The following is a 22,747-nucleotide window of genomic DNA, read 5'->3' as shown; positions in this document are numbered from 1 at the left end:
TGATGTAGTCTCTGATTTATGTCCACTGTATTTTAAATATTTAATTGCCAGTTTCTTCTCTAACTTCTCTGTGAGTTTTTCAAAGCAGCAATATTATCTTCATTACCGTATTCCCAGGATGTCACCCAATCCCTGACACAGAGTAAACGTAGGCACCCCTTGTTATCTGAATCTAATGCATTCCTGAAAATGTGCTGGGCAGAAAACTTTCAAATAGCTATAGCATATATTCCATTTAGGGGCAATGGTGGTTCATTGGTAGAATTCTCGCTTTTCATGTGGGAGACCTGGGTTCGATCCCCAGCCATCGCACCTCATGCATGGTCACCACCCACCTGTCAGTGGAGGCTTGTGTGTTGCTATGATGCTGAATAGCTTTCAGTGGAGCTTCCAGACTAGGACAGACTAAGAAGAACGTCCTGGTGATCTACTTCAGAATATCAGCCGAGGAAAACCTTACGGATCACAATGGTCCAATCCGCAACGAATCATGGGGGTAGCACAGGACCAGGTAGAGTATTGTTCTGTTGTGCATCGGGTTGCCACGAGTTGGGGGCCAACTCGACGGCAGCTAACAACAACTACATATTCCATTATTTTAATGGAAAAAAATAAGTCATTCCTAGCACATCCAAAACTAGCAATTTCCCCACATATTACTAAAATGTTCTTAAACAACTATATAACAATCTAATAAGAATTTCTGCATAATATAAAATATTTAAAACATCAGTTACCTTATAGTTTAACACTTAATGGAGTAATTAGTAGGTATGTGTGCCGTTCACAGCTAAATAAAATACAAATTTCACTACCTTTATACAGTAAACATGCATGATAATAAAAATAGTGAAATAATATTGTCAAAGATTTGAACGATGCTATCTGAGTTGGTAGTGGCCCCAGGTACTGGACATAAACAAATGCTTATGTCCAGCATAAAAGGGTTAATTCCTAAGGGAAAAGGTGGGGGCAATTATAGATGTAATGTACAGTATGTTCAAACACAGGGTCCAATCAAAAGGAAGCTAAGATATGGGAGAAACCCACCCTACATCTCCCAGCACCCTGCTAGTCAAAGCGTGGTCTGCGATAGCAGGCTTGGCATCACCTTGGAGACCATTACTCATTTGATTTTAATTATCTCTAATTCTTCCAAAAATTTCCCCATCTCTCCAGCTTCCTTTTTCTTCTTTTTAGTCTGTAAACACACTGGCATATTCACACAAACATACTCAAATAATTCTTAACCTTCAGATCCTTCCTATATACTGACACCAACAATAAGACAACTAAATTACTCCTTAGGTTGGTGGTCTCTACTGCCTTTCTTGTCCGTTGCTTATTCCAGGTTGGGTCCTTTCATCCTAAATTCTGATCCTCACAGATCCTTCTCACTCTTCTCACTTCCTCTATAGCTCATCTCCCCGAAACCAGGGAATCTTTTTTCACTTTGAGGAGGTGGGCAGGGAGGAGGGAAGCAATTCAAATGTTTCTGCTTATTATAACTTATCCTAAATGTAAATACAAATTATTCCTATTCCTCTGAGCCTAGGTGTTCTGGTTCAAAAGCCAAAATTTTATTTTTTTAAATGCTCCCCCTGCCCCCGCATTTCTGCTGAGTCATGGTCAATTCAGTTGGACTGAGTAAATGACAGTCAAGGGGTAGAAAGAAACACCCTGAATGGGATGGGTCTGTTGAGTTCCTACCAAAGCTTCTCCTGTCGCACTCCTGATGCTGATTATGCTACCATTACTTTTCCACGACCTGCTCTTGCTTCACTCCTTCTTTTTGCCACAACCGGTAAAATAGAACACTTTGAAGAATAAAAAAAACTTTATGACCTTTATCAAGATGAAGGAGATTCACCACACTGATCACTGAGTAGAAGAAATTATAAAATGGAACTTTTAATATTTTAAAGCCATTTGGAATACCGTCCGCGTGAGTGATTCTATATGATGTACACATCTGTGGAGGGATGATGACCCCGGAGAATTTGCACTGACAGCCATGGAGGAAGAAATGCGTGAGTAACTTTTAATTGCATTTTTAATTGACCTTGCAGGAAAGGGAGACTCATATTTAATACTGAATACAATTACATAAAGATTCAAAAATATTATTATCCAAATACATTTCCCAAGCTATTTTATGGTATTTTTAGAATCACACATGGTGCTTTGGTGGCACAGTGGTTAAGAGCTCAGGCTGCTAACCAAAAGGTCGGCAGTTGGAATCCACCAGCCGCTCCTTGGAAACCCTATGGGGCAGTTCTACTCTGTCCTATAGGGCCGCCATGAGTTGGAATTGACTGGACGACAAAGGGTTTGGTTTCTTTGGTACTGGAATCACATAATGTCTACACTCTGGATTCCTTTGGCAGTGCTAAGACAATCACCATCCCGGTTTATAGCAGAAGAGGTACAAAGTGGTTAGGAGATAAAGCTTACTTTCTGCCAGTTTTTTTTTTACTAATTTATAATAAATAACTTTACCAAAACCCTGAAAAGTCTTCAGACATGTTTTTGAAACTGTCAGATTTACAGTTAATACATGTAAAACATGTAATTTTAAGGTGGCCAATTGCTTTCCCAGCCAAATGGATATTTATGTAATTTATAATCACTTAAAATCAGTAATTTTTCCGTATATGCTAAGGGAATTGTTTTAAAAATTGAATATGTCTAATTTTTTACAAAGGTATTTGTCCTGAGAACCTTTTTCAGATACCTTTTAGGGGACTAAAAGGATTGTATGGTTGCTGGGTGCCTGTCAAGGTGACTTAGATTCATACTGACCCCCTATGACAGACTAGCACTGCCCCATAAGGTTTTCTAGGCTGTAATCTGTATGAAAACAGATCGTCAGGTCTTTCTCACAGAGCTACTGGGTGGGTTCAAACAACCAACCTTTCTTTCATTAGCAGCCAAATGCTTAACCATTGTACCACCAGGGCTCCATATACATATGTCATGGTGATCACATGTATTATAGAGTAGAGCTGAGCTCCATAGGGTTTTCTTGGCTATAATATTTACAGAAGCAGCTTGCCAGGCCTTTCTTCATGGTGCTGCTGGGTGGGTTTGAACTGCCAAACTTTGGTTAGTAGCCAAGTGCAACCTTTTTGCCACACATAGGGTCACCATAAGTAGAAATCAGCTCAGTGCAATGGCATATAAATCTATATTTGTGTCTGTATCTGTATCTGTCTTAGTCATCTAGTGCTGCTATAACAGTAGTACCTCAAGTGGTTGGCTTTAACAAAGAGAAATTTATTTTCTCACAGTCTAGTAGGTTACAAGTCCACATTCAGGGTAACACCTCCAGGTGAAGGCTCTCTCTCTCTGTCTGCTCTGAAGGAAAGTCCTTGTCATCAGTCTTCCCCTGGACTAGGAGATCCTCCGTGCAGGAACCCCGGATCCAAAGGACGCACTCTGCTTCTGGCACTGCTTTCTTGGTGGTATGAGGTCCCCAACTCTCTGCTGTCTTCCCTTTCCTTTTATGTCTTGGAAGATAAAAGGTGGTGCAGGCCACACCCCAGGGAAACTTCCATTACTTTGGATAGGGTTGTGACCTGGGCAAAGGTGTTTCATCCCACCCTAATTCTCTTTAACCACAGGCAGAGATTATGATTTATAACACATTGGAAAATCACAAAATAGAGGACAACCACACAATACTGAGAATCATGACTTAACCAAGTTGACACATATTTTGGGGGGACACAATTCAATCCATGACAATATCTATATCCAGATAGAAAAATAATTTTAGAAATTATAAGGTAAGAAATAATCACTGTTTAGTATGAGCAAAAACAAAAGTATTTTTTTTTCAGATCCAGATCATAGACCAGGCAGTCACTTGCCATGATTGGCAGTATATGTGCAATGGTTAAAAGACAATGGTTGCATGCACAGGAAATACAATGTTGTGTAAAGGAGGATACATGGAGCCCATTCTCTACATACTACTGGGAAGAGTCAGTGTTTCCATTGATGTGGGGAAGACTAAAGGCGTAAGTCTCTCTTTCAAACACAGAGTCAAGGCAGAGGAAGAAGTAGCTGTACAGGACACAGTAACACCTTACTGAAGAGCTTTCCAGTTAGTCTCCTAGAAACTTCATTATTCATTTATTTAGCATCAACAAAGAGAAAGAGCATTGACCAAGAAGATACTGGACTAGACGTACAAAGTCAATTAAATAGTCACTGCCCTCATGCTATCCTGCTAATTAGATGACCTGTGTGAGGCTGTGCCTGTGTGTGCACACCTGTGCAGGTGATCTCAAGTTGGCTTTTATATTCTGAAAAGAATGTGTATTAGATTAATTTTGTTTTTTTTAAATCAATGTTCAATTTATTAAAATTAGAAATTAAAGCACCCGGTTCTTCCATAGGCTTTAGGTTCCACATTAAAATCTTGTTATTTTACTATTTAGAATCTAGAAAATTTAGTAAACACTTTTAAAGGGCTTTTGGAAAATACTTGTTTGCATTTAAAAACATCTTGAAACAATTTAAGCTGCATTTATAAATGTAATACTCAGTTTCCATTTTTCAAACACAATTATCTAAAGTAATTCCAAAGCCTTCCCAAATATTAAATATTTCTACGAGTTAAACTTTCTATGAAAATACATAAATATGATGAAACTAAGGACTGGGTATGTTGGGGAAGTGGGAGGTGAAACAGATCCAATGTTTGTGAACCTTTGCCAAACCCAGGCTCCAATCAGCAGTTGTGGGCCCAGGTCTTACTAAGGAGAATCTTCAGGCCTTAGGATCTCCTTCTTGCACTTCCTTAACAAGAGGGGACCCAAGGGCATTTCCTTAGTGTGAGGAGCATATTAAGGGATGAAGGCCAATGATGTCTGGCTTCTAGACAAAGCTTCCCTAATTTTAACTCATGCTCGTCATTTTGATATTTGTGGTAGAACATTGTAACAGTTAGGGTTGTTCAACAATGGATTAGACTGCCTAATAAAGAACTGAACTCCACGGCACTGCAAAGGTTCAAGAAGGTGCTATATGACCACCACTTTTCAAGGTTGCTTTACTGATTTTGAGGCTAGACTAGATAAAAGTAAGTGCTTTCTAACATATCTTAGTGGTTTTTTAGTATTATGGGAAAAACCCCACAAATTTTAGAGTCAGTCAAAGCAGAAACAGCTTTTAAGATCTTTGTGAGGCAGTGATTTATATTGTAGTTTTTCACAGCAGCCTAAGATTTTCTGAGAAGGTTTTATTTCATGTAAAGGTCTGAGTCGGAATCAACTTTTTCATGTACAGGTTTGAGTCAGAATCAGCTCTACAGCAACTGGCATCCCATTGCTATTGAGCCAATTCTGACTCACTGCGACCTTATAGGACAGAGTAGAAATGCCCTGTAGGGTTCCCAAGGCTGTAACCTTTAAGGAAGCAGTCTGCCACGTCCTTCTCCTTTCGGTTAGCAGCCAAGTCCTTGACTACTGCACCACCACAGGTACAGATGTTAAGATTTAAAATACATATTTGTGGGGGACACAATCCAAACCATAGCATCAGCAGTTACTTCTGCTTTTCTTTTGTGGACTTATTTCATAAGAAACATATTATTAATTTAATTTTTTCCACGGGGGAAAAGATGCTTATTTTTCTAGCTCACACTTCATGTAACTCATTTTTTTAAGAAAAAGCAGAGGAAGGAATTTATCTTTGTTCCACACATTAAAAACCTGTTGCCCTCGAGTCAATTCCAACTCACGGTGACCCTCTAGGACAGAGTAAACTGCCCCATAGGGTTTCCAAGGAGCAACTGATGTACTTGAACTGCTGACCTTTTTATTAGAAGCCGAGCTCTTAACCACTGCACCACCAGGGCTCCTTGCTCCACACATTAAACCAAAAACCAAACCTACTGCCGTCGAGTCAATTCTGACTCATAGCAACCCTACAGGACAGAGTAGAACTGCCCCACGGGGTTTCCAAGGATCGCCTGGCCGATTCGAACTGCTGACCTTTTGATTAGCAGCCATAGCACTTAACCACTACGCTACCAGGGTTTTCGCTCCACACATTAGGAATTATCAATTCAGTAGAAGAGTTTGAGTTTGGGGGGAACATGTTCAAAGATGACAGTTGAGACTATCATACTCAGGTCTGGGGCTGGGGGGATGGAGGCTCAGAGATTTGTTTGAGTGAGGCAATCATTCTGCAAGACTTTTAAAAATCCAAATCTAGTCAAGAGTTTCATTATGTATACTACAAATATTTTGCACATTTAATTTGCCAAGAGTTTAAGTTAAAAATTTTTATTGGGTAGAGCGAGTTGGTGATGACCAAAGACTCCTTAAAAGAGAAAATGATGTAAATACTGAAATTTTCTGGGACATCCCAAGCCACTGAAAAAGCTATATATTTTTGTGACTTGATGTATACTTACTAAGGTTTTCCATGTCCTCCAAGTTGCTATTTTCCACTAACCAACTTAGGAAAATTTTGCAAAAATTTCCTATGTGGTCAAATTTAAAAATATTTTGAAAATAAAAAGAAACAAAATATATGACCCTACACCTTCCTAGCCATGACTTTGGAGTTTTTTGGGGGAGGTTACCTTGTCATAGGCAGAGCTGGTGGTGAAGGTGAGGCCTGGCCGTTATGTATGAAAAGGGCAAGAAAGCATGGTTTGTTGTCATCATCTATGTATGGGCCAATTGCTTGTCATGTAATTGACAGTGCCTCATAGTGCTCAATAATGAAAACAGGATTAGAGCTAATTAAGGAAACTGCTGTTTCAGCTCTTTGATGACTTCTGTCTTCTTTCTCTCCCAGTACTTCAAATTTACTTGAAAGAACCTACTGAATTATAACTTATTCTCTTTCTGGCATTTGACATTAGAGCTGTGCTCATTTAGTACTTCAGTAACATTCACTGCTTTTTCAGCATATTTCAAAGCTTTTTCTTTCCTAAATTTCAAGCCCACAATTACTGAGAGCCTATTATTCTTTCACTGTAGAGCATAGAAAGATTAACTAAACTTGATCCTTCTCCACAAAGAGCTAAGACATGCATAAATAACTAGAATGATAGTTCAAATCTATATTTCAGACATAAGGACAAATGGAAAGTGAATAATAGTTTGCATTCAGTTGGTGAGCTCAGAGGAAGCTGCTGGGCCTTTTAACTACCCATTGCCTTCGAGTCCTTTCTGACTCATAGCCACCCTGTAGGACAGAGTAGAACTGTCCCATAGAGTTTCCAAGGCTGTAATCTTTATGGAAGCAGACTGCCACATCTTTCTCCCATGGAGCGGCTGGTAGTTTCCAACTGACAACCTTTCAGTTCGCAGCTGAGCGCTTTAACCACTGTGCAACCAGGGTCCTAGGCTTTAAGTAGGCCATGAAAATAGGAAAAATACTGACAGGCATGGCAGTGTTGCTGTTACTTGCTCTCTTTCCCCATCTTCCAAACTCTTGAACATATGATATCAGGCTTTTGTCCCCACCTATATCCACTAAACCCACTTGTCATAACTACCTCAACATTAACCAAATTCAGCGGTCAACTCTCAGTCTCCACTTTAACTGCACTCTCAATGTCATTTGTCAGTTGATCAGCCTCCTTCTTGAAACACTTTATTTTCTTGGTTCACGGGACACCATGCTATTGTGATTTACCCTGTGCCTCTGGTTCATTCTGATCACTTGTTTTCAGCTTCCTTTGTTATAGCCTGCTTTCATGGAACTCTAAATTTTGGCATGCCCCAGAACTATGTACTCAGACCTCTACCCATATCATTTCAACAGGTTTTTCTTAAACCTGATTGTACATTAGAATCACTGGGAATTTTTTAATTCACCAATACCCTGGCTCCCCTGCAGAGATTCTGAGTCAATTAATCTGGGAATTGGGGGACATGGGTATTTTATTTTAAAGCCCCCCTCCGCCCCCATGAAGCTAATGTGTAGCAGGGTTGAGAATCACTGAATGAGGAGATCTCATACAGTTCCATGGCCCTATATGCCACAAAGAAGCTGGTAACTCGAATTTACATTTCTAAGCCTGAGAACTCACGTTAAACTCCAACCTCATAACTAACAGATTACTAGACACTTCCACTTTGCTGTCTAATGACCATTCCAAACTTAGCATGTCCAAAACAGGGTTTCAAACTGGTTCTTCCTGGTTCAGTCATGGATGAGGAAGTGAAACTGGAACACACCCTAACAAACCTAATCTCCCTCTTAGAAAACAAGGGCAGCATATAAGTTGCATAACAACCAAATCTCTTTCCTGTTGAAATTTTAGCAGAGTCGGAAACACCAGTGTCCCGCTCAAAAATGGCAGCTGACTGTGCTGCTTTGAATGTGTGTTGCTCTAGACGATCCTGCCAATAATCCAATCGCATGCATCAGACTCCTGAAAGGGCTAACTACACCTCTTCCCAGTATCCCATCCCAGGGCTTCGACCCATAGTTTTTTCCATTCCAGTTATCATTCCAGTTCACCCAAATTGTAAATATTAGGGTTTGTTCCAGTTTCACTTCATCAGCCATGACTGAACTGGTTTGAACCCTTTGAAGCCCTGGTCCAAAATTGATCTTTTGATTCCCCACCTAAACCCTACACCCATCTCAGTAGATGACAAATGCCATAAATTATCCCATTGCTCAGATCCCAAATCTAGACATCATCCTGGATTCCTGTCCTCTCATATCCCATTTCCAATTCATCAGTAAATCTCTTTATTTCTATCTTCCACATTTATCTTGAATTTGCTAACTTCTCATCTCCTCTACTGCGACCTCCCCAGCCTAAGTCTCCGTCATCTCTTATTTACACTGGTTTCATAGCTTCCTAACTGGTCTATTATGTTCACTCTTTCTACCACCTCCACAGTCTCTATACAGCTTCCAAGTAATCCTTCTGAAAAATAAAATAAATGAAATCCTCCAGATTCATCCATGTTGTGAGATGTTTCACAGATTAATCATTGCTCTTATTTGTGTGTATGTACCATGGTTTATTTATCCATTCATCTGTTGATGGGCATCTCGGTCGTTTCCATCTTTTTGCTATTGTGAACAATGTTGCAATGAACATGGGTGTGCATATGTTTATTCCTGTGTTGGCTCTTATTTCTCTAGGATATATTCCAGGAGTGGAATTGCTGGATCATATGGTATTTCTAGCTTTTCTAGAATTTCTGGAGGGCATTATGCTGAGTGAAATAAGTCAATCAGAAAAGGACAAATATTGTATGAGACCACTACTATAAAAACTCATGAAAAGGTTTACACACAAAAAGAAACGATCTTTGATGGTTATTTGGGCGTGGGGTAGGGAGGGAAAAACACTAAACAGACAATAGATAAGTGGTAATTTTGGTGAAGGGTAAGACAGTACACAATACTGGGGAAGCCAGCACAACTTCTCCAAGGCAAGATCCAGGAAACTCCATAGACACTTCCAAACTCCCTAAGGGACCAAATTATTGGGCTGAGGACTGTGGGGACCATGGTCTCAGGGAACATCTAGCTCAATTGGCATAACATAGTTTATAAATAAAATATTCTACATTGTACTTTGGTGAGTAGTGTCTGGGGTCCTAAAAGCTCATGAGCCACTATCTAAGATACTCCACTGCTCTCACCTTATCTGGAGCAAGGGGGAATGAAGAAAGCCAAAGACACAAGGGAAACATTAGTCCAAAGGACTAATGGACCACAACTACCATGGCCTCTACCAGGCTGAGTCCAGTACAACTAGATGGTGCTGGCTACCACCACTGACTGCTCTGACAGGGATCATGATAGAGGGTCCCGGACAGAGCTGGAGAAAAATGTAGAACAAAATTCTAACAGAAAAAGAAAGACCAGACTTGTTGGCCTGACAGAGACTGGAGAAACCCTGAGAGTATGGCCCCCGGACACCCTTTTAGCTCAGTAATAAAGTCACTCCTGAGGTTCACACTTCAGCCAAATATTAGACAGGCACATAAAACAAATAATCCGAGAAGCTGGACTATATGAAGAAGAATGGGGCATCAGGATTGGAGAAAAACTGATTAACAGCCTTCGTTTTGCAGATGACAGAACCTTGCTTGCTGAAAGTGAAGAGAACTTGAAGCACTTACTGATGAAGATCAAAAAGCACAGCTTTTAGTATGGATTACATCTCAACATAAAGAAAACAAAAATACAACTGGACCAATAAGCAACATCATGATAAACAGGGAAAAGATTGAAGTTATCAAGGATTTCATTTTACTTGGATCCACAGTCAACACACATGGAAGCAGCAGTCAAGAAATCAAACGACGCATTGCATTGGGCAAATCTGTTGCAAAAGACCTCTTTAAAGTGTTGACAAAGATGTCGCCTTGAAGACTAAGGTACGCCTGACCCAAGCCATGGTCTCCTCAATTGTCTCATTTGCATGCAAAAGCTGGATGATGAATAAGGAAGACTGAAGAAGAATTGATGCCTTTGAATTGTAGTGTTGGCAAAGAATATTGAATATACCATGGACTGCCAAAAGAATGAACAAATCTGTCTTGGAAGAAGTACAACCAGAATGCTCCTTTGAAGCAAGGATGGCGAGACTACGTCTCACATACTTTGGACATGTTATCAGGAGCAATCAGTCACTGGAGAAGAACATCATGCTTGGTAAAGTAGAGGGTCAGCAAAAAAGAGGAAGATCCCAAAGAGATGTATTGACACAGCGGCTGCAGCAATGGACTCAAGCATAACATCGATTGTGAGGATGGCGCAAGACCAGGCAGTGTTTCGTTCTGTTGCGCGTAGGGTTTCTATGAGTCAGAGTCTACTCGTGGCACCTAACAACAACATAAAACAAAGCGAGACTAAAGGGACACAGCAGCCCAGGCGTAAGGACTAGAAGGCAGGAAGGGACAAGAAAGCTGGTAATAGGTAACCCAAGGTCAAGAAGGGGAGAGTGTTGAAATGTCGTGGGGTTGGTAACCAATGTCACAAAACAATATATGTATTGATTGTTTAATGAGAAGCTAGTTTATTCTGTAAACCTTCATCTAAAGTACATTAATAATAAATTTAAAAAATGAAAAAGAGTGAAGGTATCACAGGATTTACAAATGGGCCTGTTTACTTGTACATCAAAATGCTTAATCTCATTTTTAGCTAAATAAATGCATACTAAAATAGCAAGGTACTAGTTTTTTATCAGATGAGCAGAGATTTAAACATTGGACAAAATTCAGAGTTTTGTGGGAAATGGGGAAATGGGAAACCTCATAACTGGTGGTGGGAGATTAAACATTTTCCAATTTGGCAATATTTTCCAAAATTGTATGTGCTTATGTACCATGACCCAGAAAAAAAAATCCCGACTATGTGTATGTGTGCATGTAAACAAAGAGTACAAAGAAATAGATACAGCGATGTTTACTGAAGCATCATTTAGGTGAACAATAAATAAATCGTATCACTCCTCTGCTCTTAACTCTCCAAATGCTTTTCATCACACTTAGAATAAAACCCAGATCTTTACCATAGTCCATAGTGTAACTCCTACAAAATGATTGGGTAAGACTATGGCCCATCAAGAGGACTGGATGGTTTAGCTAATGCAAATAAGGTACATGGAACCCTTGTAGGGGATTGGTTAGTTTTGCTGTCCCACTAAGTTTAAATGAAGCCAATCCCAGAGATTGGAAGGTGACCTAACTACCATTAAGAAGAAAAGCTGTGAGCAAAGCATGACCTTTGGACCCAGGAGCCCTGAGCACAGTATCTCTTAGACCCAGGAGACAGAGAGAGAGGTATAACACTGGAGACAGTTTTAAACAGCTATGGAAGAACCAGGAGACCAGTTGCAGATGGCACAGCAGGCTTTCTGGCCCATGGAGTGAGGTGGCTACAGTGGGCTTACTTACCCACAGAGCAGGAGAGCTGAGCACCTTTGAGCAGGAGGCCTACTGGTGGAGCACTTATCAGTGGAGCTAAAGAAAGAGCTGTGGCACTTGTCTGAACATGGGAGAGGCCAGGCCCAAGCAGGGGTTCAGGCCTGGAGCAGACCAAGAGTGGGGACACAGGCCAAAAGCAGAGGCCCAGACTGAGAGCAGGGGCCAGGCTGAAAGTGGACACATAGGCCAAGAGTGGGGGCCCAGGCCAAGAGTGAGGGCCTGGTGGCAGCAGCCAAGAAGAAGCTGTCCTGCTTGAAGAACTATACCCTGAGTTTATTCTATTACTTCCAAGTTGATCCCAATCCTGAATTGTAACCTGTTACTTTCCTAATAAACCCCATAATCGTGAGTATGGTATGTGAGTTCTGTGTGGTCATTGCAACAAATTATCCAACCCAAGAGAGAAGTGGAGAGTACTGTAGACGGGACAGCTGGTGTCAGAATTGGAAAAAAGGGTTAGATGGTGGAGGTATGTCTGGCTACCTCATAGAAATCAACTTTGGGCTGATATTGCTCTTGATTCTCTCTCCTCTTCCTGAAGTTAGATGAGATCTGACAATGCCACACCATTTTTACAGGCCTCTTGTTACCCTAACCTCATTTCCACATTCTTTCTTGAAATCCCTCACTCATAGTGCATCAGCCAATCTGGACTTCTTGCTATTTTTTTAAACCCCATGCATACTCTTGTCAAGGGCCTTTGCACTTATTATTACACTGATCCCGATATAATATGGCTACCTCTTTTCAATGTATCTCACTATTTAAATATCACCTCTTTCAGAGAAGACTTCCCTGAATGCTAGTCTTAGAAGGTAACTCCTACCACTTTATTTTGTTTTATTTTTCATACCTGGCATTATATTATATGTTCACTTACTTGTTGTCTGTCTTCTCAGGTTGAGACATTACTTTCTTTACCATCATATCTCTAGCACCTACAGTTTGAACTGTCTTGGAAGACAGTCCTGGTGATCTGCTTCTGAAATGTCACACCTTGAAAACCTTATGGAGCAGGCGTTGCCATGAATCGGAAGCAATTCAACAGCAATTAATAACAACAGGATGGCACATGGATTTTAGGAAATGGAAAGGCATTGAAAAATAACCCGTTAAATGAGCCTGGAGTTACCCATTTCTAAACAGAACCAACAATATATTCTAAAAAGATCACTTATATGAATCTGATCTTTGACAGTGTGGTGATTTGCTTCTGGCATAAAGTGAGAATGATCATCCTCTATTATATTGTTAGTAAATGATGCTGGCTTTTCAATATGTAAATGCTAACTCTCATAGTAAAATGTGAACCTGATCAGTAGGTTTCAAAACAGAATAGCTAAAGTACTCACTTTAACATTGTTTACTATAAACTTAAAAAGCATAATAAGGCTGAAATTCTCCACTCCCCTCCAAAACGTCTTACCATACTAAATTGTAAAAAATGGACACCTTTTTAAAATGCTATTTTGCTCTTTTTACTCATAATATTTTTTAAAGCACACTCACTTTCCCTGCTGGCTCAATTGCTGAGAGTTATTGTAAGTACAGTGCTGGGGTAAACATGAATATTAGATGTGAAAAGTCAATATGTCACTGTGGGGTGAGGAATGGAGGAGTGTGGCTTTTCCCTGGGAGTCTAATAATTTCTGTTACAGAGAAGAATAGAGCACTCGTTAATGTACCATAGAAATACCTAAATACTTTTGTTTTCCAGCAGAATCAAAGCCTAACTCTAGTTTTAGCAATAGAACTACCATACTTAAAATATATAAATAAATAGTCAAATACGAGTAACCTTTTTGAATATTAAATAAGCAGTCCATTTACCTTCACATTCTAATCAATATTTGGTTATCCCAAGGACTTATTCCTTGGAATAATATTAAACTCTAATTTTTAACATCCTCCTTTATTGTGCTCATGCATACCCGTTGCCTTCAAGTCGATTCCGACTCATAGTGACCCTATAGGACAGAATAGAACTGCCCCATAGGGTTTCCAAGGAGCTCCTGATGGATTCAAACTGCCGACCTTTTGGTTAGCAGCTGTAGCTTTTAACCACTGGTCCACCTATTATGTAGGTATTAATTAAATGACTTTTAAAAAACTAAACACCTGTTTATCTATGGTTAATAGAGTTATCACATTCCATTCCCTACTGAAGTAGCTATTAACTAGCCCATAATAATTTTTACCAACTGAACCCTTTGTTACTCTTAGGACAACCCAGTCATGGGCCTGCATTTTATGATTGGCTGGAAATCACTGACCATTTTCCTCAAGATCAAGTCTACAAAGTGCCAAACCAAATTTGGAAAATAATAAATTGAATTGGTTCTTCATTCCATGAGGGAAAGTGTCCTATGTTCCATTTTGATTTAAAACTAATGTGCTTTTATACAGTTAAAGGAGATTTTTAGTAAAAAGGATTTGCTCATTTGCTAACCAAATCTCCTTTGCCTTATAATTGCGAATGATGAAGGAGATGAGAAATAAAAAGCTTGGACCCCTTGTTCATGAATTTAAAGGCAGGGTGAATAATTTTGACACCTACTCTGATTCTATAGTCCTCTTATGCTAAGGAAAATAAAAGCTTCTTCCTACCATAAAGAAACCTAGAGTTTTCTGGTAAACATAGACACACAACCAGTCTCCAAAAATAAACAGAAGAAAGTATAGTCTAAATATTTTTGACATAATGCTTGATTTGAATACCTATGCCCCTGAGTTCCAGGCTATTAAAAAAACCAAACCCATTGCCATGGAGTCAGTTCTGGCTCTTAGTGACCCTATAGGACAGAACAGAACTGCCCCCATAGGGTTTCCAAGGCCGTATAATCTTTGCAGAAGCAGACTGACATCTTTCTCTAACGGAGTGGCTGGTAGGTTCAAACCGCTGACCTTTTGATTAGCAAGCAGTCTCTGCTTAACCACTGTGCCACCAGGGCTCCTTAGAAGGCCCTTATTCTCCTGAAACTACGTAAGATTCTATAGATGAGGCTAAAGTTACCATCAAATTCCTATACATCTTGTCCACAGAGTAAAAAATAAAATGAAAAATGAAATTTTAAATAAATAAGACTAGAGAAATCAAACAGTGCGTTTTAATTATTTAGACTTTTACTTCCCTCCTTCCCCAAACATAATTCCTTATAAAGGTGTCTTATTATAAAACATAAACATCTTGTTTAATTAATTATTATCATTTTTACATTGTTCAACGGTATCAAGAGCTTTTATTTTAAACCTAAGAACTTACTTTCTTCACATCGATATACCAATTCAGGAACTATAAAGAATTCAAAGTAATTTACTTTAATCCTAAGTATGGGTTTCTAAGTAGTTATATATAATGAAGTTATTTTAAAATTCATCATGGTAAAAAAGGATGAATAGCAAAAATTCTTGCCTCTTGCTCCTTCCCTTTTGAATCGATCTAGGAGTGCCATTATACTTAGGTGCATGTAAGTCTCCCAGCTAGTGTTAGCCTTTGTTTCTGTCACAAAGCCTCAATGAAAGGATGCCTAGAGACAGAGTTAGGCAGACAAAGAGTGCGTTTTAAAAGCTCATTTCCCAAATCCCTGGTTGTAGACTTCTGTAGCTCACCATCAGTTTGCTTTTCTTGATGTAGCGCTGAAAAACAAAAAATGTCTACCTCTTTCAAAATATATCACGGCAGGAAAGCTATAAATTTTGGGATATTTTGTTTTTAGAGTTATGATTTAGATCATTCCCAGAGCAATAAAAAGCACTTTCTGGAAGGTTTATAATACAACACAGAGACCAACGTTTAAACTCTGGAGGAGCTAAGCAATACCAGGTCACAGAACAGTGCTAAGGGGGAGTAGAACATCAGAATATGTTTTTAAAGCTGAAATGAGAAAGGGCTATCATTATTATTTGTAAATGCCGCGAACTTATAATGTGCAGTGTAAGGTCAATGGGGCATATAGAGTTGAGAAAGTGTGCACTTCGGGAGTTTATAATCTCTTGGAGAAGATGGACATCATTATGAATAACCCTGATGCATAGGAGAAAATGAAGTGCAAAAGAGAATGGCTCGATTTGCACTCTGAATAAAGAAGAAAAGAGCTTCAAAGTTGTAAATTGAAATATTGTTGTTATGCTGTGTTGTCATTGTTGTTGTTAGCTACCTTAGAGTCTGGCCCAACTCACGACAACCCCATGCACAATGGGGTTAAACTGTTGTGATCCATGGAGTTTTCGTTAGCTGGTTTTTCAGAAGTAGGCTGTCAGGCCTTTCTTCTTAGTCTGTCTTGGTCTGGAAGCTCTGCTGAACTCTGTTTAACACCACAGCAACACACAAGCCTCCATTGGCAGATGTGTAGTGGCTGTGCTTGAGGTGCATTGGCCGGGAATTGAACCAGGGTCTCCCACATGCCATTGTTGTTGTCGTTAGATCCTTTGAGTCAATTTTAACTCATAGTTACCCCACGTGACAGAGTAGAACTGCCCCCATAAGGTTTTCTTGGCTATATTATTTACTGAAGTAGATCACCAGGTCTTCCTCTCACAGAGCTGCCGGGTAGGTTTGAACTACCAACCTTTTGGTTAGCAGCCAGGTGCCCAACTGTTTCCCCCTCCAGGGCTCCTCTCACCCACATGGAAGGTGAGAATTCCTCTACTGAACCACCACTGTCCCATTACGCCGTAAGATATTTTAAATATTATTCTGGCAGTGTGTTTAATGTTAGACACTTTACCAGAAATTTTCCGGAAGCTGCATGGTCCAATACAGCAGTAACTAGCCATATGTGGCTATTTAAATTGAATAAAATGAAATACTAATTTCCTCAGTCACACTAGGCACATTTCAAGTGCTCAGTAGTCATTGATGGCTGGTTACTACTATATTGGACAGCACAGATACAGAATATTTCCATCATCCTAGAAAATTTATTGCACAGAACTATTCTAGAGCCTACCTTTTTAACATATTAAAGAAGATTAACTGAATTTATTACTCTCTAAAGTAGTGGGGGTATGTGATTATCTGGAATACTGAGAGGTCATGCAATTTAACAAATTGCAAGACTCACAGTCTTAAAAATATCTGGGAACATTTTTAGAATCTAAGGACAGATGATTTAAAAGACACGGGGATGCCAATTATCTAAAAATGTTTCTCTTTACCTTTTAGTATAAACCATGGCACTGAAATGTAAAAAAAAAAATACAGAGTCAGACATTATAAATATTAACTGTTAATAAAAGGAGTGCTAATTTAATGGGAGTTAAGGCAGATTACCCTCAGCCAAATATAATTGACTCTGAGACGAGACATAGCGCTAGTGTACTTGAGGTAATATTGAACATGATTGTTTCCATGGGAACATTCCTGGAGTGGCTGCTGCCTAAGAAGAGATGTTTAAGGTAGTTATACAGAAGGTGTGATGGTATTCATGCAGCTGGTTCAGATTCCAACCGGGAAGTGATTTTAATTTTATTTATTTATTTATGAATTAATTTTTTGACCCAAAGAAAAGTGAAATGTACCTTCAGGCACTGCAACAAGCTAGGAGATATAACATTTGAATGCAGAGATAGTTCAAGGAAAGATCAAGACCAAAAGTTACTTCCAAAATTCACCCTTCCCATGATGGATAATGACAGGATGCAACTTGGATTTTGCAGAGTGTCAGGATGGAGCATATTTCAGCAGAAAACAAAGGATGGAGCGAGTCCTTGTAGGCCACTTCGTGGACACTTTACATGAGAAAAGGAAAGGCTGTGTAAACAGTAAGTAGAGTAGCATTCCAGCAACCACTTCTGCGAATCAGAAGTGAAATACAACACTGTCTTAGTTTGGGTTTTCCAGAGAAGCAAAACCAGTGAAGTGTGTGTATATATATATACATATGTATATAGGGTCACTATGGTGGTTAAGATTGTGTATCAACTTGGCTGGGCCATGATTCTCAGCGTATTGGCAGTTGTATAGCATTGTGATCACGTCCCTGTTGAAATTTGATACGTGATCACCCCCGTGATGGGATCTGCTGTGGCACTGGCAGGTGTGGGGTCTGTGGTGGCTCACTGCCCCCCTCAGCCTTCATCTCTCTGCTCTCCACTGCCTAGTCCTTCCTGCTTGACTTGCTGGGGCTTTTGCTTGTTCTAGATCCTGCAGCTGGCTCTTGTTTGTTCATCCGATCTCCAGTTCTTAGGACTTGAGCTGGCAGCTTACCTGCAGTCTTGCCTGCTGATCTTGAGATTCATCAATCTTCACAGCCTGCAATAGCCTTGCTTTCCAGCCTGCTGATCTTGATTTTGCCAGCCCCTGTGGCTAAGTGAGTCAGGAGAATCCTCTTTCCTGACCCATTGACTTGGGACATTACAGTCTCTAAAAATCGTGTGAACCATTTCCTTGATATAAATCTCTCTATATATACACACTTCACTGGTTTTGCTTCTCTAGAAAACCCAGCCTAAGACGGTTGCTATGAGTCAGAATTGACTTGATGGCAACAGCTTTGGTGTATATATATATATATATATATATATATAGCGAGAGAGAGAGAGAAAGGGAAAAGGGAGAGAGGGAGAACGGTGAGGGAGATTTATATCAAGGACATGGCTCATGCAGTTGTAGAGACTGGAAAGTCCCAAGTCCATGGGTCAGGCATCAGGCTGGAGCCTTCTCCTAACTCATGTAGCTGCAGGGGCTGACAAACCAAAGATCAGCAGCTCAGACAGCAGACTGCTGGCTCAAGTCCCAAGAACCAGGGGTCAGATGATGATGAACCGAATGCAGGATCCAGAGCAAGCAAAAGCCAGCAAGCTTTGCCAGGAAGTCCATATAGATTGGATGCAAGCTACACCCCCAAGGAAACTCTGTTTCAACTGATTGGCTATTCACAGAAGATCTCATCATGGAGATGATTACATCATTACATAACTGCCAAACTACATCATAACTGCCAGACTTCTGAGAATTATGGCCCAGCCAAGTTGACACGTAACATTAACTATCACAGTCCACCATTTCTCAACTTGGCACCTGTACACAACTCCTTAAACCATATATAATCTCTAAGTAAAGACAATTATAAAGTCATACTCGTACCTAACATAATACAACTAACACACATACAACTGAAAATGCACTAGCCCTGTTTACATCTTATATTGCATAAGTGAAGAAAACAAAAACACGTGATGCACACATAAAAGGAAGAAATACTCATAACAATTACAGTCCTCATTTCTGCAACTGGTCACATGGTCATAACTGGTATTTAGAACTACCTTCCTCCACTACCTGTTCCATATTCCCTTTACCCTCGGCAAGGAACTCAGCTGGCCATGATCTTTTGCCTGATGGGTTAAACCAAACCTTAACTCCTGAAGGGTCTGGGCCATTAGTAGTCATGTTGGAACTGGGTTGTTGTAGTTTTCCATTGACTTTAACCTCAGGGTATGGTAGTACTAAGAGACGTTCTAAGGTATCCAGACATATTCTCCTTTACCTCCATTATGTAATATCAATCTGATTTCCACTTGGTAATCTGGATCAATCATGCCAGCCAATATAGTAACTCCCTTTTTTGACAAAGAGGCATGAGGAGCCCAAAGTGGCTGGGTGATATTCTTAACTTCCAGTTCAAGAGAACCAGTGTTGTGTCTCCTAGTGGGAGCATTCCTCCCTTTGGAACCAAAACCTCTAGACCTGCAGAGCATAGGGTCACAGGGACAGGAAGCAAAAATTTTGTGAGTGGGTCACTAGGGGTCACAGTAAATGGTGCCACTCCCATTTCCACCCCTTGGTTCCTGGACACTTGAATCCTTGCTATGGGAGAAACAGCATCATGTACTGGATGCTAGTTTAGAGCATATACAGCCTCCTGTAGAACATTACCCCAACCCTCCAAGGTATTGCCACCTAGCTGGTGTCATATATGTGTCTTTAGAAGGCCAATCCATCGTTCTATCAAGCCAGCTGCTTCAGGATGTTGGGGAACATAGTAAGACCAGTGAATTCCATGATCATGGGTCCATTGCTGCACTTCATTTGCTGTGAACCGAGTCCCTTGATCCAAGGCAATGCTGTGTGGTATACCATGATGGTAGATAAGGTATTCTGTGAGTCTGTGGATGGTAGTTTTGGCAGAAGCATTGCACACACGGAAGGCAAATCTGTATCCAGAGTGTCTGTCCCAGTAAGAACAAAACACTGCCCTTTCTGTAATGGAAGCAGTCCTATGTAATCAACCTGCCACCAGGTTGCTGGCTGATTGCCCTGGGGAATGATGCCATATTGGGGACACAATGTTGATCTCTGCTGCTGACAGATTGGGCCCCCTACAGTGGCTGTAGCCAAGTCAGCCTTGATGAATGGAAGTCCATGTTGTCGAGCCCTTGCATAACCTCCATTCCTATCACTATGCCTGCTTTGTTTATGAGCCCAAGGTCAATGACAGGAGTGGCTGGGGGAAAAGTATAACTGATTTCTACTGAATGCATCGTCCTATCCACTTGATTGTTAAAATCCTCCTCTGCTGAGGTCACCCTTTGGTGAGCATTCACATGAGACAGAAATAGCTTCACTTCTTTGGTTCCTTCAGAGAGGTCTCTCCACATACCTCTTCCCCATACCTCCTTGTCTGCAATTTTCCAATCATATTCCTTCCAAGTTCTTGATCATCCAGCCAAACCACTGGCCACAGCCCATGAATCAGTATACAATTGCACATCTGGCCATTTCTCCTTCCAAGCGAAGTGAACAACCAGGTGCACTGCTCAAAGTTCTGCCCAATGGGAGTGTTTTCTTCACCTTTGTCCTTCAGGGAGGTCCCAGAAAGGGACCATAGTGCTACCACTGTCTACTTTAAGGTGGTGCCTGCATATCATGCAGAACAATCCATAAACCAGGCATGGGTTTTCTCTTCCTCAGTCAACTTATCATAAGGAACGCTCTATGAGGCCATAGGTGCAGCCTGGGAGATGGAAGGTAATGTGGCAGGAGCGGAGACTGTGGGTGTTTGTGCCACATCCTCACGCAACTTACTCATGCCTTCAGGTCCTGCTCGAGTCCAATCTTGTATATACCACTTCCATTTAATGATGGAGTGCTGCTATGCACATCTGACTTTATGGTTCTGTGGGTCAGACAATACCCAGTTCATGATGGGAAGCTCAAGTAACATGATGAGTGACTTGGTGTCCCATGATTTAGTGTTCATTCTCTACTAAGGCTGAGTAAAAAGCCAAAAGCTGTTTCTCAAAAGAAGAATAGTTATCTCGAGATGATGGCAAGGCTTCACTCCAAAATCCTAAGGGTCTGTGCTGTGATTCACCAATAGGGGCCTTCCAAAAACTCCAAACAGCATTTCTATCTGCCACTGACACTTCAAGCACCCATTGGACCAGATAGAGCATATGGCCTAAGTGGCAGAGTGGCTTGCACAGCAGCCTTAAGCCATTGTAGAGCATTCTCTTGTTCCAGGCCCCACTGAAACTAGCGGCTTTTCAAGTCACTTGATAAATACGCCCAGAACAAGAGAATGCTCTGCAATAGGTTAAGCCTGCTGTGCAAGCCGCTCTGCCACTTGGGACATATGCTCTATCTGATCCAATGGTGCTCGAGGAATATGTTGCCTCCAAAATCCAAAAAGTCTCACCAGGCATTGTGCCTCCTTTTTAGTTGTGGGATGGGCCAGATGCAATAGCTTGTCCTTCACTTTAGAAGGAATATCTTGATATGTGTCACATCACTGGACTCCTAGAAATTTCACTGAAGTGGAAGGTGCCTGAATTTTTGTGGGATTAATTTCCCACCCTTTAGCACGCAAATGTTTTACCAATAAGTCTAGAGTCATTGATACTTCTTCCTTACTATGTCCCATCAGCATAATGTCATCAATGTAATGGACCAGTATGATGTCTTATGAAAGGGAAGGGCGATCACGTTTCCTGCAAATTAAACTATGACATAGGGACTGGAGAGTTGATATAGCTTTGAGGTAGGACAGTGAAGGTGAATTGCTGGCCCTGCCAGCTGAAGGCATGCTGCTTCTGGTGGTCCTTGGAAACAGGTATGGAGAAAAATGCACTAGCCAGATCAGTAGCTGCATACCAGGTAGCAGGAAATTTATTAATTTGCTCAAGCAATGAAACCACATCTGGAACAGCAGCTGCAATTAGAGTCATCAGCTGGTTAAGATTTTAATAATCTACTGTCATTCTCCAAGATTCGTCTGTTGTTTTGCACAGGCTGAATAGGTGAGCTGAATGGGGATGTGATGGAGATTACCACCCCTGCATCCTGCAAGTCCTTGATGGTAGCAGTAATCTCTTCAGTCCCTCTAGGAATGTGGTATTGCTTTTAGTTTACTATTTTCCTAGGGAGGGGCAGTTCTAATGGCTTCCACTTGGTTCTTCCCACCATAATAACCCTTACTCCATTTGTCAGGGATCCAACAAGGGGGTTCCAACAGTTGCTGAATGTATCTATCCCAATTGTACATTCTGGAACTGGTGAAATCACTACAGGATGGGTTCAAGGACCCACTGGACTGACTGTGAGATGGACATGAGCCAAGACTCTATTAATAATTTGACCTCCATATGCCCCCACTCTGACTAGTGGGCCACAGTGAAGTTTTGAGTCTCCTGGACTTAGTGTCAGTTCAGAGCCAATGTTCAGTAGTCCCTGAAAACTCTGATTATTTCCTTTTCCCCAGTGAACAGTCACTCTTGTAAAAGGCTGTAGGTCTCTTCGTGGAAGGCTGGGAGAAAGATTAACAGTATAGTTTTTTGAAAGTGCAGTGGGGTCCTTCCTCAAGGGGACCCAG

At 40.7% G+C, this 22,747-nt stretch overlaps 1 non-coding gene across 1 annotated transcript; it reads left to right on the top strand.

Moving 5' to 3' along the window:
- Window positions 1-241: 241 nt before the first annotated feature.
- Window positions 242-312, top strand: TRNAE-UUC (transfer RNA glutamic acid (anticodon UUC)). Its single transcript has one exon. It is a non-coding gene; the product is annotated as a tRNA-Glu (tRNA).
- Window positions 313-22,747: the final 22,435 nt, after the last annotated feature.

The sequence above is a fragment of the Elephas maximus genome, chromosome X, assembly GCF_024166365.1.
Source record: "Elephas maximus indicus isolate mEleMax1 chromosome X, mEleMax1 primary haplotype, whole genome shotgun sequence".
Lineage (NCBI taxonomy): Eukaryota > Metazoa > Chordata > Mammalia > Proboscidea > Elephantidae > Elephas > Elephas maximus.
This window is presented reverse-complemented; position numbering and strand designations above follow the sequence as displayed.